This window comes from Siniperca chuatsi, linkage group LG13 (genome assembly GCF_020085105.1).
Source record: "Siniperca chuatsi isolate FFG_IHB_CAS linkage group LG13, ASM2008510v1, whole genome shotgun sequence".
In the NCBI taxonomy this organism is placed as follows: domain Eukaryota; kingdom Metazoa; phylum Chordata; class Actinopteri; order Centrarchiformes; family Sinipercidae; genus Siniperca; species Siniperca chuatsi.
In genome coordinates this window covers 29,544,306-29,556,581 of record NC_058054.1, presented here as the reverse complement: position 1 = coordinate 29,556,581, position 12,276 = coordinate 29,544,306, and positions in this window count along the sequence as shown.

The window sequence follows — 12,276 nt, the reverse complement described above, 5'->3', positions numbered from 1 at the left end:
TCTGTCTGGTCCATTGTTATTTTATCTCTGATGTATGTTCAGAGTATTGGGCCCCTAATAAAAACAGAAACACCAAACAGCACAAAACAAACTGAAGAGTTGTCCTTAGTCTGGAGCATAGAAGTTATGTTACAAGCTAAATTAAGACTTACATGTGGTAAGTTATCACCTACCTTCACTGAAAAAAGGTTTACCAGTAAGCCAGCTTTCTAGAATAAAAAGGATTACAAAAGAAGAATCCAACAAAAAAATTCCCTTCTAAAACACTTCATTCTTGGGGTTACCCAGACAACTTGCTTCTGTGTTGGATAAAGTGAGTGATCAGAGCGGAGACCATCTCCTAAAGCCTTAAGAAAACCTAAAGAAAGCATACGCTGTCAGCTATGCACTCACTTACAATGAGACCAGCTCCAAGATCAAATCAGTTGTAAACAAATATTGGTTTATTTTATACATCTCCTTAAATCAAGTTTTCACAAGTCCATTCTTATTTAAGTGCATAAATGGCCTTGCTCCAGATATAATCTCAATTGATAAAATATAAAAAATATAAATCATGACCAGAGGGGAACAAGTGGTAACTGTGGAGTTCATCATAGAACACCTTACCACCAGATTTAATAACACAATCAGAACTTTAAGTTTTCACTACACTGTTCACCAACACTGTTGGATTCACTCAGTCAAATCTGCTTACATACTGTATACATACTTATACATGCACACCATCACACCTATATGCCAAGGTATACATAGTCATGGACAATGCATACACACACAGACATATGCAAATATACATATATACATGCCACTTGTTGCCCCTTTCATGTTATTTGGTTTTGTTTGTGTTTTTTTGTACTACTAGATGTGTGTTTTGTAAAATAGCCGTGTCTTGTAATACCATGTGGAATGGGCCAGATGTTTGGCATGACACAAATAAAACTAAACTAAACTAAAACTACTACTACTACTACTAGTACTTGTGGTTCCTAGAGTCTCCAAAAGTAGAATGGGAGCCAGAGCCTTCAGTTATCAAGCTCCTCTCCTGTGGAACCAGGTCCGATTTTGGGTTCGGGAGGCAGACACTATATCCACATTTAAGAGTAGGCTAAAGACTTTCATCTTTGATGAAGCTTATAATTAGGGCTAGCTTGGGTGAGTCCTGAACCATCCCTCAGTTATGCTGCAATAGGCCTAGACCACCGGGAGACTTCCCATGATGCACCTCTTTCCTCTCTCCTTCTCTCCCTCTCCATCTGTATGCATTTTTATCCCATTACTGCATGTTACTAACTCGACATCTTCTCTCTCCCGTAGTTCTGTGCCTTCTCGTTTCTTTCCTCTCTCCTTCTGTCGCTTTCAGCAGGTATTTCTGCCTCCGGAGCTGCAGAGTCTGGATCTGTGGTTGTGGGCCACTTGCTGCCCCCGTGTTCCTGCTCAACAACTGCTACTAGAGTTGTTGTTATTGGCTCTGTTACTGATGCTGACATTATTCTTCCTATAGCTGTCATTCTTATTATTACTAATTTATTAATATTAACACTATATTTACTATTCTACTATAAAAAAAAAATCTACCTTGTCTTTGCATTGTGCCTCCTAACCCCCAGCGGAGGATGGCCGCCCACCATTGAGTCTGGTTCTGTCCAAAGTTTCTGCCTCTTAAAAGAAGTTTTTCTTGCCACTGTTGCCAAGTGCTTGCTCATGGTGGGATTTGTTGGGTCTCTGTAAAAAATATTATAATGTGCAATGAGATAACTTCTGTTATGAATTGGCACTATATAAATAAAATTGAACTGAATTGAATTGAATGCCTGTTTAGATAGAGTTAAACTGTCAGAACAATCCATCAAATCTATGCAAGATAATGTATTGTCCTTAAATTTTGAGAGTTGTATATGCAGTATATGCACTATCAACACAGTTTGTCTTCCCCTCCTGACAGTGGACAGTCAAACTATTACATTTAGCTACAAACAACAAAGATTGTTGAATGAGTTGAATATAACATACTGTACTATATGCAAACACAGAAAGAAAGTACATCAATGGGATAATTAAAACAGAATGAAATACTTTGCTCTATTTAAAGTGAGAAACAGATCAATGGCCTAAAAAGTTCAATTCAAACACGGGACTATCTGGAGTGTATGTACACTGCCAGTACCAGTTGCATTAAAGGGTTTGTATGGGAGCATAGAGGCTCTTTGTTGTAACTAATTGTAGCAGTTTTGGAGGCGTATATACGAGCGGATATGATTGAATTCTGTTCACATATATTGTTAACGGATGCTATTGCTGATTTGATTTTCAGAGTTGTAGTACTCCCCTCAAACTCAGTTCATTGGTTTGTTGTGGTGTGCTGTGCTGCTCTGTTTTGTCTGCACTGTAAAAAGCCCTGGTACTGGTACGGTTAATACTACAGTATCTACATTTAAAATGTAGATGAATTAATTATCGTAAAAAAGGTTTCAGTCATAGTCATCTGGACACTGTTTTCAGAATCAAGACGTTTCGGCTCCCATTCGGAAGTCATTCTCAATTGAGAATTGAGAATTGAGAATGACTTCCGGATGGGAGCCGAAACGTCTTGATATCGGTGCAGTTTGTAGGAGTTTTGATGCTAATCGCAATTAGCACTTTAGCATGCTAGCGACATTAGTATAGCGCTCAGTGTGGTAGCAGTCCATGTTACTGTGTATTAGTAGTGTGTTTGGTAGTGTTAACTATGACCTAAAGCTAAAACTACCTAGGTATGATATCGCACATGAGCTGTTGGGTGACTGAAGTGACTGAGGAGACAGACGTTCGTAATATTAGAGAGAGAGGACCAGGAAACTCCTTGTGAGGAGTGGGCTCATCCCTGTGTTCTCAGGCTCCTATGTTCCCCACCTCTGTATTCTTAATATACATAAGACATCTGTCTTCCTAGTGATTTAAAAGATTTACAAATATTGTCTCCTGACTTCAGTTCCCTACATGGAACCTATTTTGAAAATGATTATCTTCTCCTCTGAAAATCCTTTCCATAACCACATCAAACTATGGAAACGATATGTGGAGAGTATTTTCATGATCTATGAAGGTCCTGCTGATGGTTTATTGCAGTTCTATGAGTATCTCAATCGCTGCCATGAACATTTAAAATCTACCACCAATCATGATGTACAACAAATCAGTTTTTTGGACATTCTTGTTAAACGTGAGGGCAGGACACTGGTGACAGACCTGTGTAGAAAAGAAACCGACAAATGTTCTTTCTTACATGGACAATCATTCCATCCATTCCATCCATTTAGTCAGATGAGGAGAATCTGAACTAAACAAACTGACTATGACAAACAAGCAGATGAATTAGAAGAGGAAAGAGGGTCTAATGAGAGTTCGGTAAAAGCTGCCTGAGACATGTTCAGCGCTACAACACAGGAAGAAAAAAGAAAAAGACAAATCTCCACCAAATAATGGTCCTGGGTGCTATTTAAAATATTCAGCACTAGGTAAAGATTTTGAAAAAACTAAGAAAACACTGGCATATTTTGAGCTCTGATCCACTACTTAAAAATGAATTCAAAGACTCACCCAGAGTAGTGTACAAACGTCCCCTTAACCAGAGACAAATGCTGGTGAGATCTGATCTCATCCCTGCTAAAAAACACTACTTTCCGTGATCTCCACCAGGGAATTATCGATGTGGTTCATGCACTCAGTGCAATTTTACATACAAGTGTACCACATACACCCACCCGATAATAGGAAAAACAATGAAAGTAAGAGGCATTATATCTTGGTCCACAAGAAATGTAATCTATTTTATCAAATGCAGATAGCTGAGCACAGGAGCTGCATCTGGATCCAGGACCAGCGTAACCCAGTGGCGGTACATTTCACAGAGGCAAATCACCCAGTGGCCTCTCTCAGATACATTGGCTTCGAGCATGTTAGCTCTCAGAGAAGAAGAGGCGATTTGAATACCCTCTTACTCCAAAGAGAAAGCTTTTATATTTTAGACTCTCACACCTAGAGGTCTGAATCAAGAGTATGAGATCAAACATTTTCTCTAAATTAAAATGATGGTAGCATCATGATGGCTCTCCCTATAGCTATATAGATTTATATATATATATATCTTTTATAAATACAAACAGGTGTGTTTTTCCTTTTGTGATTTGATCTAGCTAACTTTTCATGAAAGGGGCCAAGACCCAATTTCTGTCCATGAATTTACGATTTCTTTTCTTTTCCTCTTACTTAATACAACACATTTTTCAACGTAGGTGATGTAGATTCCGACATATGGGAGCTGTTTGATACAGGTTTATATAAAAATCAAAAAAGACTTCTCATTACTAATTTGTTCTCCTCATTTCTTATCACTGGAATATATCTCAATTCATCTTTTTTTAAGATGTCTTACTAGTAATTTTCCAATTTTTTCTCCCCCCTTGTAAAATGTGCTTCTTATTCGCTTTTATAAAATAATATGGCAACACCATGTTTTTTAGTTAAAAAGGAGCTATGGGCTACCGTTCCCACCCAGTCAGTTTTCCATTTCACCACTTCTTCCAAACATCCAAACATCAGCTTCTTTTTCTTTCAAATAAGCTCAGCATTTCACCATTTAATTGGGATCCGGGAATCATTAATATTCCACGATACAATTTTTAGACTCTTTTTAACAAACTGGCATATGTTATTAATCATTCCATTATAAGAAACACAAATACACAAACCAAAAACCAATACAAACATCCCCTGGGACAGTATTCAACCAGCTGTTCCTTAATCTCCCCCACCCTCCCAAAAACCTACTTGACTCATTAGTCTCCGATATGAGACCCCCATAGCCCTAATCCAAACATTTGTAAGCCCCAACACGTTTCCTAAAGAGTTTCCCCTCGGGGATCGATAAAGTATTTCTGATATCAGTCACCCTCTGATTTCATAGAAAAATTTAGAGAAAAATGTATGCATATGTATGTTGTATTTAGTTTTATCTCCTATCGTGTTATTTTTCATATTGTTGTACTATATGTTGTCTGTTGTTTGCACAAATGAAAAAAAGATTTCTAAAAAGGGTTATTCCATTTTCCAACTCCAGTGTGTTGGTATAGAAAAAGTGTTCCATCCACGTAGAGGTGTTTCTCTACAAGCAGAATGACCACAACTTCACAGAGAAGCTTATTGGATTTTCACATTAAATACATTGTAAAACATTTACATTATCATCTCAATTGCCCTGATATTTCCATTGCAGTGTACACAGATTAGTCTGTTCATTATGTAGTGTTTTTGTTGTTGTTGTTTTTAATTGCCCGTATGGCTCACATATATATATATATATATATATATATATATATATATATATATATATATATATATATATATTTATTTATATATATACATATGTTACACGCTCCCCAGCTCTCTTTTTTGTCTTTGGTTGAGCGTAACATTTTTTCTTCCACTTCCACTTATTTTATGAGAGTGTGAGAAGTTCATTATAATAACACTAAAGGCAGTAAGGCAGTAAACTGCCTCCTATAATCAAAGGATGGGTTCACTTTTTTTCTAATCTTTCTTAAAACACAACCCTGTCTGCTAGAAATGACATTTATATGTTACTAAATTATTTCCCCAATTACTTTGTGGTGTCAAATGTAATCGCTGGCTGGATTATGTTCAGAGGCAACATTTTTTGGAGTTATGTTTCCTTAAAAATGTATTTGCTATTGCAAATCAGTTTTGATATGAATGGACTTATGTACCCATATCCTAAAGGCTTCCCATTACAAACAGTAGTGAGCAAATGAACAAATAATGGTATAAAACGCACTGTTCATGTTTTGCCAAAAAACACTGTCAGATTCAAAAACACCCCTAACATTTAGAAACAAAATCAACTATCACAGGTTGCTGTGGCCCAGGAGCTTTAAGACCTCCAATATGCTACCAGAGAGCGTGCTATCACCTAAAATCCATCTGTATTGTCAGCTGCCAAATGTTCCATGTTGTCCTAAAGCATGTTTGTGGCCTCTATGACATTATAGGCCATTGCCTCTCTAATCTCTACCATGCATCTACTTTATACATCAGTTTGACCATCAAGGAATCAGTAAAGTTTACGGTAGATATGTTTACCTGTACAGAGCAGGGGTCTGTGGATTCTGTATTTCTGAAAAGTTGTTCAAGTATGAAATCTTCTGGTACACTACTCAGTTCCTTTTAACCAGGTGACACTTTTCAAAGTGCTTGAATCCTGCGGGAAACTATTCCACCTTGGCCTTATCACAGTAATGTGGCACCCAGTGTTATTTGTTGTTTATGCATAGAGTTGTTGTTTTTAACAGGCGCTTCTTGTTCTGTTTACAGTGTGTTCTCAGTAATGCTGCAAGTGTTTGTTTTCCACAAAATACCAATTAACACGGTCCTCAGCTCGCCTCCTCTATGTTGGTATATGGGATTACACACTAGATGACTTGGCACTGTTCCTGCTGTCAAAGTCTACAACATGACATTTCGAATCTGCCCCAGTGATATTTAGTTGGTTTTGCTTCTCCTGACTGGAATGTAATATAACGGATTACTCCACACAGCACTGAATGCAAGATGCTACAAAGCTCTGATCCGTATGTGTTTCTCATGAATGTTGTCCTAGTTGCATTGGACAGTTGTAGTGCTCCATGTTTATATGCTGTGAGATTACATTTAGTGTTTAGCTGTTGTTTCCAAAGCATTTACATCAGGCAAGGACTAAAAGCCTGAAGGGAGTAAGACACGTGTCTTGCGATATTTTGGAAATGAAATATTACAAAAAATATTAATCATTTCCTCTAAATATCACGTCATCAGGTGTTGCTATTGGACCGTTGTACAGTACTTCTAATGCCGAGGTCATACTACATGACATCAGCCCGACATTGGCTTGACCAGACAGATATTGGGCGGTTGGAATGAAAACAAATGTGGGGAAATGTTAGAAAGCTCAGGAAGAGCAGTAGAGGAGGGATCCGATGGAAGACTGCAAGCTCAGATTGGTCAGGGTCCAACGAGTAGCTTGTCATGTCACAACAAGAATTTATAACTCAGTGACCATCTCAAAAGACAAAAATATCCTGTAGTCTGACCTGACATAAGAATAGTAACATCCACCTATAGACAAGCTAAATAAAAGAGATATGTTATACATAAAAACCTAAACAAAAACACTGAAATAGCACAACAAAATAGGAGAATTAAATGTGGACTCTTAAAAATCAGATCTCTGACATCTAAAGCTGGAGGAGGTGGAGTTGTAGCCATCTTCGACTCAAGCCTATTAATCAACCTTAAATCTAAACTAAACTATAACTAATTCGAAAGCCTTGTTCTTAGTCTTTCACACCTGACCTGGAAAACATGACAGCCAATTCTATTTGTTATAGTGCTGGTCCTATAGTGCTGGTATGCTCCTGGTCCTTATTCTGAATTTTTATCTGAATTTTTATCAAGGTTAGTCCTTAAAAACAGATAGTGATTATTGTAGGTGATTTCAAAATTCCTGTGGATGTCGATAATTATAGCTTTAGTACTGCGTTTATCTCATTATTAGATTCGATTGGCTTTTGTCAGAGTGTACATGAAGCCACTCACTGTTTTAACCACACCCTCGGAGCGACTGTGGCTTAGTGGTAGAGCAGGTTGTCCACCAATCGGAAGGTTGGCGGTTCAAAGTGTCCTTGGGCAAGATGCTGAACCCCAAATTGTTTCCGAGGGCTGTGCCATCAGTGTGTGAATGGGGTGACACATGGGGTACTATATAAGTACAGTCCCATTCCCTTGACCTTGTTCTGGTATATGGCATTAAAATTGAACATTTCATAGTCTTTCCACAGAATCCTTCTTTATCGGACCATTAATTAATAACTTTTGAACTGCTGTTACTGGACTACACGCCATTAGGCAAAAACACTTACTCTAGATGTCTATCTGATATTGCTGTGGTTAGATTCAAGGAAGCGATCCCATCTGCATTTAATTCAATGTTATGTCTCAATATAACAGAGCACTCCTATGTAAATCGCGGCCCCTCACAAATTGACCATCTAGTTGATCATGCTGCAGGCTCACTGCGAACGACACTCGATTCTATCACTCCTCTAAAAAAGAAGATAATAAGACAAATAAGGTTAGCTCCATGGTATAACCCCCAAACCCGCAAATTAAAGCAAACATCACGAAAACTTGAAAGGAAATGGCGTTCCAATAACCTGGAAGAATCCTGTTTAGTCTGGCAAGATAGTCTTAAAACATAGAGGAAGGCCCTCCATAATGCTAGAGCAGCTTACTACTCATCATTAATAGAGGAAAATAAAAACAACCCCAGGTTTCTTTCCAGCACTGTAGCCAGGCTGAAAGAGAGTTGCAGCTCTATTGAACCATGTATTCCTATAGCCCTCAGTAGTAACGACCTCATGAGTTTCTTCAATAATAAAATTTTAACTATTAGAGAAAAAATTCATCAAGTCCTGCCCTCAACCAGTACCGATTTATCTTCACACACAGGAACCTTAGAAACAATTGTAAAACCTAATATATATTTTGACTGCTTTGCTCCTATCAACCTTCTTCAACGAACTTTGACGATTAATTCTTCTAAGCCATCAACCTGTCTCTTAGACCCCATTCCAACTAGGCTGCTTAAAGATGTTTTACCCTTAGTTAGCGCTTCTTTACTGGATATGATCAATCTGTCTTTATTAACAGGTTATGTACCACAGTCCTTTAAAGTAGCTGTAATTAAACCTCTTCTTAAAAAGCCCACTCTTGATCCATGGGTTTTAGCCAACTATAGACCTATATCTAACCTTCCCTTTCTCTCTAAGATCCTTGAAAAAGCAGTCGCCAATCAGTTGTGTGACTTTCTAAATAACAATAGTTTATTTGAGGTTTATTTTCAGTCAGGGTTTAGAGTGCATCATAGCACAGAGACAGCACTGGTGAAAACTACAAATTACGTTTTAATTGCATCAGACAATGGACTTGTCTCTGTACTTGTAATTAAAAAAACTGTTGTAATGAATCTTACGCTGTTCGCCAAACACTAATTAAATAACATGTGCAGTAGTCGTATATGCGCATCACTGTCATACGGGTAGCGTTCTGACTCATAAAGCAAACTGTTGCCAAAAAGGAACGACAGGCTGTATTCACTTTCTACTGTTTACCTCTTTTTCCAAGTTAGTGGGGACGCATAACATCTCAAAACATGAAAAAACTCAGTAATATTCCCTCAGAGCATATTGTTCTTTTGTTGTCACAGTTTTGTTGCTAAATTGCATTAAAAACAAGTGGTAAATCACCTGTTTCATGTACCCCAAATTGCCGTCTATATGCTTTTCCTTAGCGGTGGTTAGCTAGCAAATAAGCTCACTGACAGCAACATTATTGTTAATATTTTGGCATATTGTTTGGTATATGTGAATCAACCGAGTCATATTTTCTTTGTAACTACAGTGAGTGGCACAGTTCAAGTTGCTTCAGTTTAGGCTTGTGAAGCTAAGGTTTTAATGTTATCCTAAACTAACTTCGGCCAAGAAAAAACAAAGGCTGAGTTTTTAGTTAACTTGAAATCAATAGCTTGTTATGGACTCACCTGCTTGTGTCTTCTCAAGTGTCACCCTGGCGGCTCCTTATGCATATTCTTATGTATGCAAAAAATGGCTGTCAAAAATAGCAAACCAGTGCAAGTATAAATATATGTAGAATATATTGTAATGACAAAGTAGTGGTCATAATGAGTGAAACTGTGATTTGAGATGGACATTGGATAGGGAATTGTTCATTGGCTATATTTCATTGGCTCTATTTGACATCTGTCAAGCAGAAAGGACTGTGAAAAGGAGTAAAACTGATTTTTTCTGGTCCAAAGACTTTAATAGAACTCTTTCTGTGAGAGAAAGGATATATCCTGGAATGTAACTGTAAGACATATGATGCTTTTGGATAGCAATAAAGCAAACTGTTGGCTAAAAGGAACGACACGCTGTATTCACTTACTACTGTTTACAACTTTTTCCAGTTGTGTTCCAGCATTATCTGTTCATCGGGGACCACATTCAGGACCCGTAACACCTACACAATTTTTCATTGCTGTTGGCTTCAGATGCACCCTAAGTCAAATGGAACCGGGCCTTATAACACTTACTTTGTAAAGTAAAAAGATATCCAATATAACAATACAGACCTGCTGTCTCTCAGTCAGTGTCAATAGCATCACTTACTGGCATAACACCAGTCGAGGTCATGTAAGTCTCTCCATCAGTGTTACTGAAGCTATAATTACTACTAGCTCAAAGATTAATTCTCCCCTCTGTAAACTATTTAAAGATAAATACAGTCACTGTACATACCACACATTCTCCACATTCTGCCTGCATATTCTACACACTACCCAAGGCCTTCCAGTCAGAATCTGCAGTCTGCTGAATTTGTCTGGTGTGTGTTGCTGTCAGCAGGAGAAGCTGTACCATGGCTGAACAGCCCAACATCTTCATTCACTGCCTGTCGCAATAATCAGACACACTCCCTCATCTCAACACCGGAACCTCTTACTGAGGCCTGTGTGTGTGTGTGTGTCTGTGTGAGTGTGTGTGTCTAAGATGCAGTGTGCTGCATATCGCCTGAGGACAGTATCCTGTCACGGTCATCAGTTTGCTTTCGGTCCTGCAGGTGTTCAACGCTTCTGCTAATCTTTTCATGATAACTGCTACACCATACTGTACATCTGGAGATGTGTGGGTCTGTGTGTGACAGAACATAAAGAGGACATGACAGACAAAAGCACAAGACTGAACATATGGGAAACAGAGAGAATGATATTAAATTAAATTAAATTATAGCCATAGCCAATACTTCAATCTTATTGACCCGTTTTCCCTATTTTCTACAGATTTTCTATCACCTATCTTTCTATTATCTGCTTTCAGCTAATACTATGCCACTTGTTGGAGAAATAAAGTTTTGAGCCCAAAGGTTCAGCCCAGTTGATGACTCAAACGGAGCCAATAGTTAAACAAACATTTTTGATTACTGTACAGTTCTTATTTTTTTGCATTTGCAATTGCAGGGAGGAGGATAAGGCAGCCATACTGGTACATCAGTCTTAAAGAAAAGCTCAGTGATGGGATGTTCCTCCACTACATTGACAATGTCTCCTACCAGGGAAAACAGCCACCATCGCCTACAAACTCTCAACAAATGAGTTTGCGGTTATGATTATGCATTCATCCAGTTATGATGTTTATTACTAATGTCAGACTGTCACTGCATGAGTTGGTAATTTTCTTCACCCATGACTCCACCCAGCAGAATATGTCATGCACCTATCCATCCTTCTGTCCATCCTTGGACTAATTTATTCCACCACCACCACTTATTCCAGCCCCAATACAAAAATGGAATAAAAAAAATCATTGAGGCGCATATCACACAATACCAGTTGTGTGAAGGGATGTGTATCAGTGTTTACCAACCCTTACAAACAAGCATGGCAAACTGTGTGTGCAAATGTGTGTATAGACAGAGCAGCTGCTACTCTCTGGGTGTCTCCTAGGACCACAGCAGGTCTCTGAATGTTTGGGGTGTGTGTGTGTGTGTGTGTTTGCTTAGAGAGGCACTTCAATGAGACGGCCAACAAAACCATCAGACAAAGGCCTGCATAACACACGCACACGCAGAGGTACATTTACAGGAAGGTAATTTGACATTGCTGCTTTGTCTCTTTAACTCCTTAGAGTAACATGGCCTCCCAAAATGTTGTGAAATGAGCATGATCTCTTAAAATGTAAATATGTTGCTCTGGGCCCCCGTCCTCCCTCGTGGGCAGCTCAGAAGGTCGGTGGTTCGATCCTGGCTTCCCCCAGCCCACATGTCGAAGTGTCCTTGGGCAGGACACTGAACCCGAAATTGCTCCCGAAGGCTGTGCCTTTGGTGTGTGAGTGTGTGTGAATTTCGTTAGTTTCTTTGAACTGATGAGCAGTTGGAACCTGCCATCAGTGTATGAATAGGGTGAACATGATATATAGTGTGTAAAGTGCTTTGAGTAGTCAGAAGACTAGAAAGGCGCTATACAAGTACAGTCCATTTACCATTCCAGATGGGAAGTTAGTTACATTCAAGCTTAAAGAACAGTACATAATTTCTGGCTCATGACGAGGTGTCTACAGTTTTCTGTGGGCCATGACATTTGCTTTGGATATTCATGGTCCTCAGAACCCCCCCCTCTGACCTCTTGTTTAA